The sequence below is a fragment of the Nerophis lumbriciformis genome, linkage group LG37 (assembly GCF_033978685.3).
Source record: "Nerophis lumbriciformis linkage group LG37, RoL_Nlum_v2.1, whole genome shotgun sequence".
Lineage (NCBI taxonomy): Eukaryota > Metazoa > Chordata > Actinopteri > Syngnathiformes > Syngnathidae > Nerophis > Nerophis lumbriciformis.
The window spans coordinates 23,172,758-23,187,810 of NC_084584.2; the positions used below are offsets into that span (position 1 = coordinate 23,172,758).

General features: G+C 36.2%; 1 long non-coding RNA gene across 1 annotated transcript in view; it reads right to left on the reverse strand.

The window, feature by feature from the left end:
• Window positions 1-701: 701 nt before the first annotated feature.
• LOC133577183 (uncharacterized) overlaps window positions 702-15,053 on the reverse strand; it is a 37,188-nt gene continuing 22,836 nt past the window's right edge. Inside the window, exon 3 of the long non-coding RNA XR_009811706.2 lies at window positions 702-829. This is a non-coding gene — a long non-coding RNA (uncharacterized lncRNA). The remainder of the gene's footprint in view (window positions 830-15,053) is intronic.

Below are 15,053 nucleotides of genomic sequence, written 5' to 3' on the forward strand. Positions count from 1 at the left end.
TCGCCACGCCGTCCTCTACTGCATATCAATAATAAATATGGCAGTGCCATGTTGGCACTTTTTTCCATAACTTGAATTGAAGTTGTTCTCTCATTTTGGAAAACCTTGTTACATTGTTTAATGCATCCAGCGGGGCATCACAACAAAATTAGGCATAATAATGTGTTAATTCCACAACTGTATACTGTATATCGGTATCGGTTGATATCGGAATCGGAAATTCCGAGCTGGACAATATCGGAATATCGGCAAAAAAGCCATTATCGGACATCTCTAGCTAGAGGTATATGCTTATGTACAGTATTCCACTATCTACCACTTTTTGGCCACCCGTATTTGCTGTGTTGTATATGAGTGCAAAAAGACAGCACACATACGGAGAGGGAGAGCCTCTTTTTGAAATGAGACCATAGCGGACTCCATTCTAATTTCCCCTCTCTTGCATTGTACTCCAGTTTCTGCCGATTGAAGCCTAATGATGTCCCTGGTGACGAGCGCTGCCTCGCTATACCAGTCAGCCAGCACAGAGGCGCGGGCGTTGAGGCCCAGCAGCTGGTGCGATTTGCCCTGACTGAGCGTGGCTGACTTGAAGGGCACGATTGCAAGGAGAAGAAGAAGAAACAGCACATCTTTATGTTCGGTGCAAAGAAGCCATTTCTTTACCGTCTTTTCTCACTGCTTCCTGTTTCCTCCTGCGCTGTGTGCGTATGAGTGTGCTCCTGCCGTGCTGAGATTCATCCTCTCTTTTGATGCAGCTCTGTCGGAGGAAGCGTCAGTTGCTTTGGTGCAAGTGCCTCGCCCCTGCTAGTGTACGTTGCAATATTGACACCTGCAAGAAAAAGACGTCAGATTAGACTATGCAGTGCTTTGCAACATCACTCATTTTCTCTGAGTGAGGCTACATTCTAGAGGCTTACGCTACAAGGACAAACGGATAAGTGTTGACATTTCAGCCTGCAGCGTATCTAAGTGCAGTCGAGAATGAAGAAAGTGTCGCTCAGCTGCAGCCGATAGCTGGGGTGACAACTCATTTTCTTTGAGGGCCACGCAGTTATGGCTGCACTGAGTAATATACAAATGTAAATGTAAATTAAAAAAGGATTTTCTTCATAATATCACACAATTTCCTCTGCATTTTATTAATTTTTTTCACGCACACTGTAAAAATTTTTTTAAAAATCTGTAGATTTTGCAGGAATTAAACTGGCAATTCAGTGCCAGGTGCCAGAATTTACTGTAAGATTTACAGGGTTTTTGTTTTCTTTTTAAAGTGGGAATGTTTGGGCACCTTCACAATTCGATTACAATTATAATTCAAGGGCTATGATTCATTATAAATCGATTATTTATGCATCTGTTACGTCGTGGTCGCATAGCTTCGCTGGTAGCGTTCCCTCCAAGGCAGAAGACAAGCAAGAGCAGCGTGCAGGTAAGATTAAGGTTTTTAATTATTTTAAGGCAGGATCAAAAACACAAACTGAGGACGCTAGCAAGCGTGGAGCTAAACAAAGCCAAAATGTCACCAAAGGTGAAAAAAAACGAGGAAAGCAAGACTGTACAAAAATCACTCGAGCGAGGAGAAAAAAACGGGAAAACGTAACTGTTGCCTATTGCAAACATTGACCCAGCAACTATTGCTGGGTGACAGGAAACTATAAAGCGGAGTGATTAACCAAAACACCTGGTGGGAACACTAATTGCTAAACTAAGACAGGTGAGGAGAATCAGTGCCCATGGAAACCAACAGAAAACAGGGAAAGAGGGTGCACCCAGGAAACAGACTAAAACAGAAACATTACCAAACATAAATCATGCCATGACCCGGGTAACGGAATATGACAGCATCTTTAAAAAGCAAAAAAAATATATAACAAGAACGCCATCGGCTAGCTTATGTAATTTACACAGAACACATTTGTTTGACAATTTACTATATTTTTCACAGTTACAAAGTTTATTAAGTAAAAATGTTTACTGGCCCGAATGAAATTATTGGTGTTTACTAGGGATGTCCGATAACATCGGACTGCCGATATTATCATCCGATAAATGCTTTAAAATGTAATATCGGAAATTATCAGTATCGGTTTCAAATTATCGGTATCCGTTTCAAAAAGTAAAATGTATGACTTTTTAAAATGCTGCTGTGTACACGGACGTAGGGAGAAGTACAGAGCACCAATAAACCTTAAAGGCACTTCCTTTGCGTGCCGGCCCAGTTACATAATATCTGCGGCTTTTCACACACACAAGTGAATGCAAAGCATAATTGGTCAACAGCCATACAGGTCACACTGATCGAGAGAATGCCAAGGGTGTGCGAAAAAATAATCAGAGCAAAGGGTGGCTATTTTGAAGAAACTAGAATATAAAACATGTTTTCAGTTATTTCACCTTTTTTTGTTAAGTACGTAACTCCACATGTTCATTCATAGTTTTGATGCCTTCATTGACAATCGACACTGTAAAGAGTCATGAAAATAAAGAAAATGCATTGAATGAGAAGGTGTGTCCAAACTATTGGTCTGTACTGTACATATACATACATATACATACATATATACACACACACACACATATATATATATATATATATATATATATATATATATATATATATATATATATATATACACACACATATATATATATATATATACACACACTCACACACACACGCACGCACACACACACATACATTCACACAAACACGGAAATATACATATATATTTATATATATATATATATATATATATATATATATACATATACATACATATTAGGGCTGCAGCTAACGATTATTTTTCTATCGATTAATCTATAGATTATTTTTTTTCGATTAATCGGTTAATCTATAGATTATTTTTTTCGATTAATCTACAGATTATTTTTCCTTTTACCGATTATTTTTTTAATTTAAAATGAAGATGAAAAAATAAATGTAGGCCAGTTTTTTCAAAAGGCATGCCTTTTATTTACAAAAAAAAAGGTATGGCCACTCAGTCAACATTGACAACAACATGACAAAATATTCTGTAACAATGTAAACATTTAAAACTTTTAACATTTGACAAAATTAAAAGTAGCTTATTTGCTTTTTAATGTGCAAATATAAAAGTAAACATCCAGTGCAAATCTTAATATTCTGCAATAGTATAAGCATTTCAAAAGTAAAAGTATTGCTTATTTTGCTTTAAAATGTGCAAAAATAAAGATAAACATCCAATACAAAAAAGTGCAAACGGAAATATTCTGTAACAACAGTGTAAACATTTCAACAAAAGTAGAAGTATTGCTTATTTGCTAAAATGTGCAAAAATAAAGATAAACATCCAATACAAAAAAGTGTACAGTGTAAACATTTCAACAAAAGTAAAAGTATTGCTTATTTTGCTTAATAACACAACAATGATAGTATGATTAAAGTGAAAGTTAATTGTTGGTTTGTACATAGTATATGTAACTGTTAATGTTGTAAAAGGTATTTGCACAACTAATTAACGTTAGCGTTTGTGACACGTCTTGTGCCGTGGGGTTCTTTCAGGACCGACAGACTGAACGCCAGACGGCTTTGCCAGGTTTACAATCTTTTAATTTTACACAAAGTCTTTTCTCTTCCAACTCTTTTCTCTTTCTTTCCTCGCTTTTCAGCTCCTCTTCCTCGCCCGCTCGTCGTCCTCTGTCTCTGGCTCTCCTCTATGGCGTCACATTAGTGCCAAAAATCCGAGCGCATAAAAACTGTTATCGCGCGCTAATTCTCCACTTCGTGTGCACGCGCGACACCATTTTGCGCGCGCGTGGTGCCTTTTTGCGCGCGCGATGCCTTTCTGCGCGCTCTCTGTGTACTCCTGACATCTCTCCTCGCGCTGTCATGTTTCTTTTTGGCACTTCTGGGGGCGGGTATGCTTAGATGGCCCCTCCTTTCTGATTGGCTGTGAGCATTTTTCATATGACCAATCATTCTCCAGTGTAGCAACGTTGTAGCCATCTTACCTCGGACATCTAGCCTCAATCATTACATTGATGTCAATGGTACATGTACTAATTAAATTACCATAACTTGCTCGATTTTCGACCAATTTACAAACGGTTTGCCTTGTTACAAATCTTATTACATGTAGATATGACATAGGATGCTGTACCTGTTGAAATTACCTCTTTCGCTTTAAAAAAAAAAAGAATTAATTGTGCAACATAGTTGTGTAGGGTCAGTGTTAGTCAGTTCTCTGATTATTTTAAACTGTTTCAGAATACATTATTAAAAGCTATTTTTAACATTTTAAAAACAAAATTCAAAGATGATTTCATTAATGTTATGGCTGAAATTCCATAAATTAGAAAACAAATGTTCAAGAAGAAGTGAAAATATAAAATAATGTTATGGTTGGATGTTATTGCTGGTGGACCAGTTCTGGCTGAAAGATGTGATTATGGTGTTTGTTGTCTTATTATTTATTTGGGTCACATTTTGTATTAGCCTGTATTGTGTTTATGTGCTATGAAATAACCTTCATCAGCGCGCAACATTTTTTTATCCACTTCTTCCTCCGTAAATCTTGATACATATTGACGATGACCCGCCCTGCTATACTTCTGATTGGCTCTGAGCATTAATCAGCATTTTTCACCTGACCAATCAGAAAGAAGAGGCCGTCTAAGCATACCCGCCCCCAAAGTGCCAAAAAGAAACATGACAGCGCGAGGAGAGATGTCAGGAGTACACAGAGAGTGCACAGAAAGGCGTCGCGCGCGCGCAAAAAGGCACCACGCGCGCGCAAACGGGTGTCGCGCGCGCGCACGAAGTGGAGAATCAGCGCGCGATAACAGTTTTTATGCGCTCGGATTTTTGGCACTAATGTGACGCCATAGCACGATTGTGGCGTCGCTCCCCGCCTCGCCGCTCACTCGCCGGCCCCGCCTCTCCACAGTGTTAAAGAGGAGCGCGTCTTTGTAAACACTGAACAGGCACGCCAAATGCGCCTCTCAGGGCGAAACGGTGCTTTAGTTCATGAATTCACAACGCAGATACAAATGACACATTCATGTTTTTGTGTAATGATGACAACGTATACTCAAGCGGACGATTGACTAGTTGATGGTGATGGCAAGAACGCTGTCGGTTTTCTTTTCAAATGTTCGTTCATAGCCGTTGTGCTGCTATGATAGGCCATTTCCGCTCGACACAGTGTGCATACAACAACATTATTAGGCCGTTTATTGAAATACTCCCACACTTTTGACGACTTTTGCCGTGCTTTTTTCCCCTCGCTCGCACCGCTTGCATCGTCTGCTTTGCGCTCCTCCATGACAGTAGTGTGACGTAAATATGCGACGCATCGACGCACAAAAACCGCGTCGACGTATTTACGTAACCGATGACGTCGACTATGTCGACGCGTCGTTTCAGCCTTAATACATATATACATATACATATACATACATATATATACATACATATATATATATATATATATATATATATATATATATATATATATATATATATATATATATATATATATATATATATGTATTTTGTATATATAAATATTTTTTAACTTTAAAAAAAAAAAAATTTTAATCGATTAAGAATCATTCCAAATAAGTAAATTAGATCTTGAGAAGCAGAAAGTTATCGTTATTGTCTTAAAAAATAAATATGGAATGGGACAAGCAGTAGAAAATGGATGGATGAATGGATGGCCTTAGTTTTTTGCAGAATGTCCTTAAAAACACCCCTGGCATATAAAGGATCTATGACGAGCATATTTCCGTTTTGTTGGGATTGAAGGGCGAGGGAGTAATTAATCTCTAATCTGTCACGCCTTCAGGACTCTGACTAACATAGTAGATGCACATAAAGGACATTAACGAGCAATTTGTACTGTGCATGCACTGATCTGAGACCAGCCCATTACTGCAATTACTGGCACTGAAAGCTTGTCGGGCTGTTTGTTGTATGACTCAAGTCGAGTGTCTAATACAAGAGCTGGATCAGAAATTCTAACAGTGCCCCTGAATTAGATAACCTCAAATACTATAAACAGCTTTCAGTATGAGCACCACAACAATATAAAGATTGTTTTAAAAGAACACTTCTCTGCAGATATACTGATATACTGTACAGCTCGCAATACAAATAGACACGAGTGTAACCTAATGAGCGTGTCGGAGGGTATCTAAATAAAAACTTCAACTAGTGTCCCAGTTACTCAAAATACCTCAAAGAGTCGAACAGTTCTCAACGGAGTTGCTTTCTTCTAAAAACTGCCAAGTCGTCAAGGTTGTGCACAGCACAGGTTCCTGTGGTTATGTTGTGACGTGCCTTTAAATGCTAATTAGTCAGTGTTTGCATGCAAACCCTCTGAAAATGAAAATGAAGTGTTTAACATGATTGTATTGTTAGACGCATTTCGTGCACAGCGTGTATGCAAACTAACAGAAATGTTTCCCACAGGAAATACTGTTCATACATGTCACAAACATGGAACCTTTATTACCTTAACTTCCCCAATGATTTATGCCTTATCTTATCTTTAGGTAACAGTTTATCATACAAGCGTAAAATAAAGTAAGCCACTGTAAAATGCCATTAAATAAATTTCAAATGAAATTAAAATAAAAATGTAAAAAAAAAAGAAATTAGCATCTCTACAATGAACAAGTAAATAATTTATTGCGTGTGCGCCTGGCAGGCGAGCCTCTTCATATTAATTCTATATAGGGATGACTTTGCCGTTAACACTTAATCTTATCATCATTGTTTTATTTAAAAATAATAATTCAAATAATTATATAATTAGTACTATTATTAAAATATAATCCTAAAATATAAATATATATTCAAATAAAAACAAATGATCTAAAATTGTGATAACGCTTTGGATTTATATAGCCCCCTACGAGATACGCAATAAATCAATACTGAAATACATTAACATTAGTGCTCTCAATGGATTAACTTTTAAATCAGATAAATCAATTCACATCTGAATTACGATTCTTATTTATTCCGATTCAAAATCGATTCATTGTCTATTCCTTATACCGTTGTTTACCTTTTATTCATCTTGTTTTACTTTCTTTTGCCTTTTTGTACCTTTTATGTTACCTTATTTTACTGTTTGACTTTCCTTTACCTTTTTTTTTTAATTCTATTTATCTTTTAACATATTTTACCTTCTATTTAAACTAGTTTTACCTTCTTTCACCTTCTAGTTACTTTCTCTTTTATCATTTACCTAACATTTTCCTTATTTCCCCTTTTTTATCTTGTTTTACCTTCTTTTGCCTTGTTTGACTTTCCTTTCCCTTATATTTACATTATATTTACCGTATACAATATTTTACTTTCTATTTAACTAGGTTTACCTTATTTTACCTTTGTTTTACCTTTTCTAACCTTTATTTATCTTCAATTTAGCTTTTTTTTTTAACTGCCTCCACCTTGTATTTACCTTATTTCATCTTCTATTTGCCTTTAACCCTGTTTAATTTGTTTTACCTTTGTTTGCCTTCCTCAACTTTAGGGAATCCTTGTGCAGACTTCCCCGTGTTTTCTGGAGATCCTTTTAATTTTGCTCCTTTTACTTGTCTTGAAGGGCATAAAGCCCTAAAAACATTAGACCACAAAAAGTCCCTCGGACCTGACTTAATTGAGCCTTATTTTTTAAAGCTGGCAGCTGATTTTATAGCAGAGCCACTTTCATTTTTTTTTAATCTGTCAGTTAAAAACAAAGACATTCCATCTGTTTGGAAATCTGATCCAGCAGTTTCTAATTATAGGCCAATATCAAATTTATGTGTCTTATCAAAAATTCTGGAATCTCATTTTTTGTGATCAGCTGAAAGAGTTCCTCTCATCAAATAAAATTAATTGTAAATATCAATCAAGTTTCAGGAAACGGCACAGCACCATCACTGCTACAATGAAGGTGGTAAATGACATAATTGTAGCGCTTGATAAAAAAACAGTACTGTGCCTCACTTTTTATTGATCTCTCCAAAGCGTTTGACACAGTAGACCAGTGTTTTTCAACCACTGTGCCGCGGCACACTAGTGTACCGTGAGATATTGTCTGGTGTGCCGTGGGAGATTGTCATTTCACCTAATTGGGTTAAAAATATTTTTTGCAAACCAGTAATTATAATCCGCAAATAATGTCTTGTTGTTGAGTGTCGGTGCTGTCTAGAGCTCGGCAGAGTAACCGTGTAATACTCTTCCATATCAGCAGGCAGCTAATTGCTTTGTAGATGTGGGAAACAGCGGGAGGCAGGGTGCAGGTAAAAAGGTGTCTAATGCTTAAACCAAAAATAAACAAAAGGTGAGTGCCCCAAGTGAAATATTCTTGATTGCTAAAACAAAGTAGATGCGGGAAATATTGCTCAAAGGAAGACATGAAACTGCTACAGGAAAATACCAAAAAAAAAGAGAAAACGCCACCAAAATAGGAGCACAAGACAAGAACTAAAATACTACACACAGGAAAACAGCAAAAAACTCATAAGTCATGACAGTACACCTACTTTGAGAAAAGAGCTATATTATGAATGCTTGGTTATGCTTTAAAGTCATATCCAATAATTGTGACAACAACTTTTTACTGTCAACTGAGTTTTGTTTTTTTAATGATTTCTGCTGGTGGTGTGCCTCCACATTTTTTCAATGCAAAAAATGTGCCTTGGCTCAAAAAAGGTTGAAAAACACTGCAGTAGACCACGCTATTTTAAAACGCAGGCTGTTTCTCTTTGGACTGTCCAAACATATGGTCACTTGGTTTTCAAATTATTTGGAAAACAGCACCCAGTGTATGAAATATGAGGGCCTTTGTTCAGAATATGTCACTGTTCATAAAGGGGTGCCTCTGTATTGGGGCCCCTCTTGTTTATTTTATACATCAATGATCTCGAACAACATTTATCTTATGCTAATATGCATTTTTATGCTGAAGATACAATTATTTATTGCTCTGGATCATCTGTTGAACAGTATGCTTATTGACTTAAAACTGGTTCTCAAAGCTGACAAGACAAATATTATGCTGTTTTCCTAACATAGGAAGGTGCCTCAAACTCCCCCGGTAGTGTCCAAGGGAACATCATAGAAGTGGTGCATGAATATTAATACCTTGGTGTTTTAATTGATGACTCTCTCACTTTTAAACCTTTTATTGATCAATTGGTGAAGAAACTAAAACTTAAATTGGGGTGTTACTTCCATAATAAGAGATGTTTTTCTTTTGGTGTTAAAGAGAGACATGGATGGATCCAAAAAAAGGAATGGACTTTGGACTAGAAGGATATGAACTCAATTATATTAATAGAGTAAATAAGAATGGAGGCGGAGTTGCTGTATATGTGATGAAGGACTTCCATTACAAGGTGGTAAAAAACATGTCACTGGCTATTGACAATGTTTTAGAGTGTATAACCATTGAGATATGTCATGAGGTAGAAGTAGAAATGTATTGATCAGTTGTATATATAGGGCACCCAACTCAAGTATTGAAGGATTTGAAGACTGGATTAAGGGAACTTTCATTGGAATCAGTCAAAAAGTACTTTTTTTATGTGGAGACTTCAACATTGATCTCTTGAACCCCAACAAGCAAAAGTCCATTAATGATTTCACAGATACAATGTATAGTATGAGTTTGTATCCCCAAATCACAAGGCCAACCAGAATTGCAAGTCACAGTGCTACACTTATTGACAATATCTTCACTAATGTCTTTGAAAATAACACAAGTGGACTGTTAACAACCGACATCAGCGACCATCTGCCAGTCTTTACTATTTATGATGGGAACTACAGGAAGAAGAATATTGACAAAAAGACATTTCAAAGACTATGCACAGAGGAAGGAATGATTTCCTTCAGGAATGATCTGAGGAAACAAATTTGGGACAACGTATATAATGAAGATGATGTAGATGATGCATATGGGAATTTTGTTAACACCTTTCTTACACTCTATGATAAACATTGCCCATGGAAAGAACGTAGTAAGAAGCAAAAGAAAAACAACCAACCATGGATGACAAAAGGACTGAAAAATGCTTGTCACAAAAAAAACACATTGTATCGAATATTTATAACACAGAGATCTATAGAGGCAGAAAATAAGTATAAGAAATATAAAAACAAACTAATTGGTATACTACGAACATGTAAGAAGGAATACTACAGTCAATTATTAAACAAGAACAAAAACAACATGAGAGCAACATGGGGCATCCCAAATAGCATAATTAAAAATGGTGCTAAGAAAGATTACCCCCAGTACTTTCTAGATGGAAATACAAAAAATGACAATATGAACCAAATAGCGGAACGTTTCAATGATTATTTTGTTAATATCGGAAAAAATCTGGATCAAAGAATTCCAAATGCAGATGATGGGTCAGTTGAGGCCTTGAGTGAGCTCATAGACAGAAATCCCAATACCATGTTTCTTAAAAGTGTAACAAAAGAAGAAATAATCAAAATTGTAAAAAATTGTAAATCCAAGACCTCAACCGACTGTCATGGAATAGATATGGTAACGATAAAAAAGGTTATACAAGACATTTCAGAACCTCTGACATATATCACCAATGTATCATTTTTAACCGGTAAATTCCCTGATATAATGAAAATTGCAAAAGTCGTACCAATTTATAAGAATGGAGACGTACACCAGTTTACTAACTACAGACCAGTTTCATTACTTCCACAATTCTCCAAAATCTTGGAAAAATTATTCAATAGTCGATTAGATTTATTTATTAACAAAAGTGGGACGCTTGTGGAGAACCAATATGGATTCCGAGCAAATATCTCAACATCAATAGCACTAACCAAAATAACAGAGGAAATTACCAATGCAATAGATGGTAAAGAATGTGCGGCCGCAATATTCATGGACTTAACAAAAGCATTTGACACAATTAATCATGATATTTTAATACGAAAATTAGAACGATATGGCATCAGAGGTTTGGTATTGAATTGGGTAAGAAGTTATTTAACCAACAGGAAGCAATATGTAAAGATGGGTGAAAATATGTCAACACGGCTAGATATATCCTGTGGTGTACCCCAGGGGTCAATACTGGGACCAAGATTGTTCAATCTTTATATAAACGACATTTGTAAGGTTACGAAGGACTTAAAGTTGGTTTTATTTGCAGACGACACAACTGCTTTCTGTTCAGGAGAGAGCACACAGAAGATAATACAAATAATAACAGAAGAAATGAACAAATTAAAAAGATGGTTTGACAAAAACAGACTATCTTTGAATCTCAGTAAAACTAAAATAATGCTATTTGGTAATAGTAGAAAAGAGCATCATACACAAATACAAATAGACGAAGTAGACATAGAAAGGGTAAAAGAAACTAGATTTTTGGGAGTATTAATAGATGATCAAATGAACTGGAAATCTCATATACAAAACATACAACATAAGGTGGCAAAAAACATTTCAATAATGAATAAAGCAAAATATGTCCTGGGCCAAAAATCACTGCATATTCTCTACTGCTCGCTAGTGTTACCATATCTGAGTTATTGTGCAGAAATATGGGGAAATAACTACAAATGTGCGCTACATTCGCTAACCGTGTTACAAAAAAGATCAGTTAGAATAATACATAATGTTGGATATAGAGAACACACAAACCCTTTATTTATTAAGTCAGAAATATTAAAGTTTGGTGATTTGGTAAAATTGCAAACAGCTAAAATGATGTACAAAGCAAACTATAACCTGCTACCAAAGAATGTACAACAATTCTTCTCAACTAAAGAGGAGAAATATAACCTTAGAGGAAAAAATAATTTAAAACATTTATATGCACGTACAACACTTAGAACTTTTAGCATATCAGTATGTGGAATTAAATTATGGAATGGATTAAGTAAAGAAGTTAAAAATTGTACTGATATGATCCAGTTTAAGAGGTTGTTCAAAATAATAGTGCTTACAGAGTACAAAAAAGAAGAATTATGAGAAATACTTTCAACCTTATTGAAAATAAGGTTGAAAGTATCTCAGTATGTTAATAATGACTGAATTAATTAATTAATTACATATTACAAAACTGTTGTATACTAATTCATAGATGTTATTTTATTATATAAAAGGTCAGTAAATGACTCTATATATTTGTAAACGCTTGAAGTGAGAAAGGGGTAGGATTAAATAAGCTTTGCTTCTTCCTACTCCTTTTCGGGCATGATGTAAATGAAATGATATGAAATTGTGTGATGTATTATGATGTAAGTGTGTTCATGTTCCAAATAAACTAAAGAAAAAAAGAAAGAAAGCGCCTAATCTCTACCACATTTTTATCTGTGCTATATTATGGTGATCATTTTTATATGAATGCTACTCATTCCTGTCTTCAGATGGTGGACTGTGTTTACCATGCTTCTTTGAGGTTTATCACAAACTGTAGAGCCATGACACACCACTGTGACTTGTACTCTCGGGTGGGATGGCCTTCTCTGTCCACTAGGAGACAGTGTCTTTGGTACATTTTTATTTGCAAGGCTCTTCTGGGACTATTACCCGATTACATTTGTACATTGATTTCACAGAGAAGTACGAACTCCTATGCACTGAGATCCAACGATCAGCTGTTGCTCTCTGTCCCTTTTGCTCACACTGAGCTGGGAAAAAAGCTTTTGTCCATGCAGCTCTTTGGGCTAGGAACATGTTACAAAGAGACTGGAAGATGACTGAATTGTTATCCTTAAATGCTTTTAAATCTAAAACAGAGCATTTGAAGGAGCCTCAGTCATCTGTAACTGTTTTACTTGATGTCCATCCTGTCATTTTAAGTTGTAATGGGAATGTCATTTTACGGGTAACTTTGCTGCCTCTTGGCCAGGACTCCCTTGAAAAAAAGGTTTTTAATCTCAATGGGATTTTTTTCCTGGTTAAATAAAGGTAAATGAAATGTTTTAATTTAAATTAAAATTAACTGCCTCCAATTGTATTTACTAGAGATGTCCGATAATAGCTTTTTGCCAATATCCGATATTCCGATATTGTCCAACTCTTTAATTACCGATATCAACCGATACCGATATCAACCGATATATGCAGTCGTGGAATTAACACATTATTATGCCTAATTTGGACAACCAGGTATGGTGAAGATAAGGTACTTTTTTTCAAAAATAATAAAATAAGGTACATAAATTAAAAACATTTTCTTGAATAAAAAAGAAAGTAAAACAATATAAAAACAGTTACATAGAAACTAGTAATTAATGAAAATTAGTCAAATTAACTGTTAAAGGTTAGTACTATTAGTGGACCAGCAGCACGCACAATCATGTGTGCTTACGGACTGTATCCCTTGCAGACTGTATTGATATATAATGTAGGAACCAGAATATTAATAACAGAAAGAAACAACCGTTTTGTGTGAATGAGTGTAATTGGGGGAGGAAGGTTTTTTGGGTTGGTGAACTAATTGTAAGTGTATCTTGTGTTTTTTATGTTGATTTAATAAAAAAACAAAAATAAATAAAATAAAATAAAAACCGATACCGATAATAAAAAACCGATACCGATAATTTCTGATATTACATTTTAACGCATTTATCGGACATCTCTAATATTTACCTTATCTCGCCTTCTATTTGCATTTAACCCTATGTAATTTGTTTTACCTTCTTTTGCCTTCCTTTTATTTACCATTGTTTACCATTTATTTATTAATAATTTATTAATTCATTTTTACCTTCTATATACCTTATTTTACCCTTTATATAGTTTTACTCTTTCCCCCTCATTTTTACCTTCTATTTAACTTATTTCAGTTTTTCTTAACCACAGGGCCGCGGCTTATTGTTGGGCCGTGAGCGCCTTAGTGCATTTATATCCATGACCTGCCTGCAACTCAGTCAAAGAAGTATGGCTATGCAGATGATCTGGCCATCCTACTTAGTAAGCCATCCTGGGAAGCAGCAGAACAGGGCCTCTCTGAGGACCTGAACACCCTGTCCTCATACCTGAGGAAATGGCGTCTCAAGCTCAGCATGGATAAAACAACATCTTCAATGTTCCATCTCAACAACATGGAAGCAGCCCGTGAGATGAACATCATGGTGGATAATGCAACTAACGATTAATTTGATAATCAATTAATCTGTCGATTATTACTTAGATTAATCGATTAATAATCGGCTAAAAGAGACTAACTACATTTCTATCCTTTCCAGTATTTTATTGGAGAAAAAAACAGCATACTGGCGCCATGTTCTTTCAACTTGCCAAATAAAACAAGGAAAATGTTACAAAAATGCACACTTTTGACACCCCTGCTACAGATAATAAAAAATTAAATATGATAAATCTATCGATAAAAAGCAGAGCCTGACGATGCATGCGCATTTATCACAACTCTCTCTGTCGCTCCCCTTCCCTCACCAATGCTGCTGCGCGCACAATTTGTTTTGTTTTTATCCTTTTTAATCCTGAACGTACATTGAAAATACACGCAACTCTAACTCAAAATGCCGGACATTTGAGGCATTTAAGAAACACCGCCCGGACAGCCCCGCAAAAGAGGACATGTCCGGTGAACGTATGGTCTAGTAGCGACCGGTTTCACCGGACATGTCCTCTTTTGCTAGCATGCTAGGGCTAACGGGCTAGGATAGCCTGACCATACGTCCTCTTTTCACCGGACATGTCCTCTTTTGCGGAGCTGTCAGGGCGGAGTTTCTTAAATGCCTCAAATGTCCGGCATTTTGAGTATTGTTTACACAACGTGCAGTATGCTACTTACCGTATTTTCCGCACTATAAGGCGCACCTAAAAACCACAATTTTTCTCAAAAGCTGACAGTGCGCCTTATAACCCGGTGCGCTTTATTACGATTCATTTTCATAAAGTTTCGGTCTCGCAACTTCGGTAAACAGCCGCCATCTTTTTTCCCGGTAGAACAGGAAGCGCTTCTTCTTCTACGCAAGCAACCGCCAAGGAAAGCACCCGCCCCCATAGAACAGGAAGCGCTTCACCCGCCCCCGGAAGAAGAAGAAAAAACGCGCG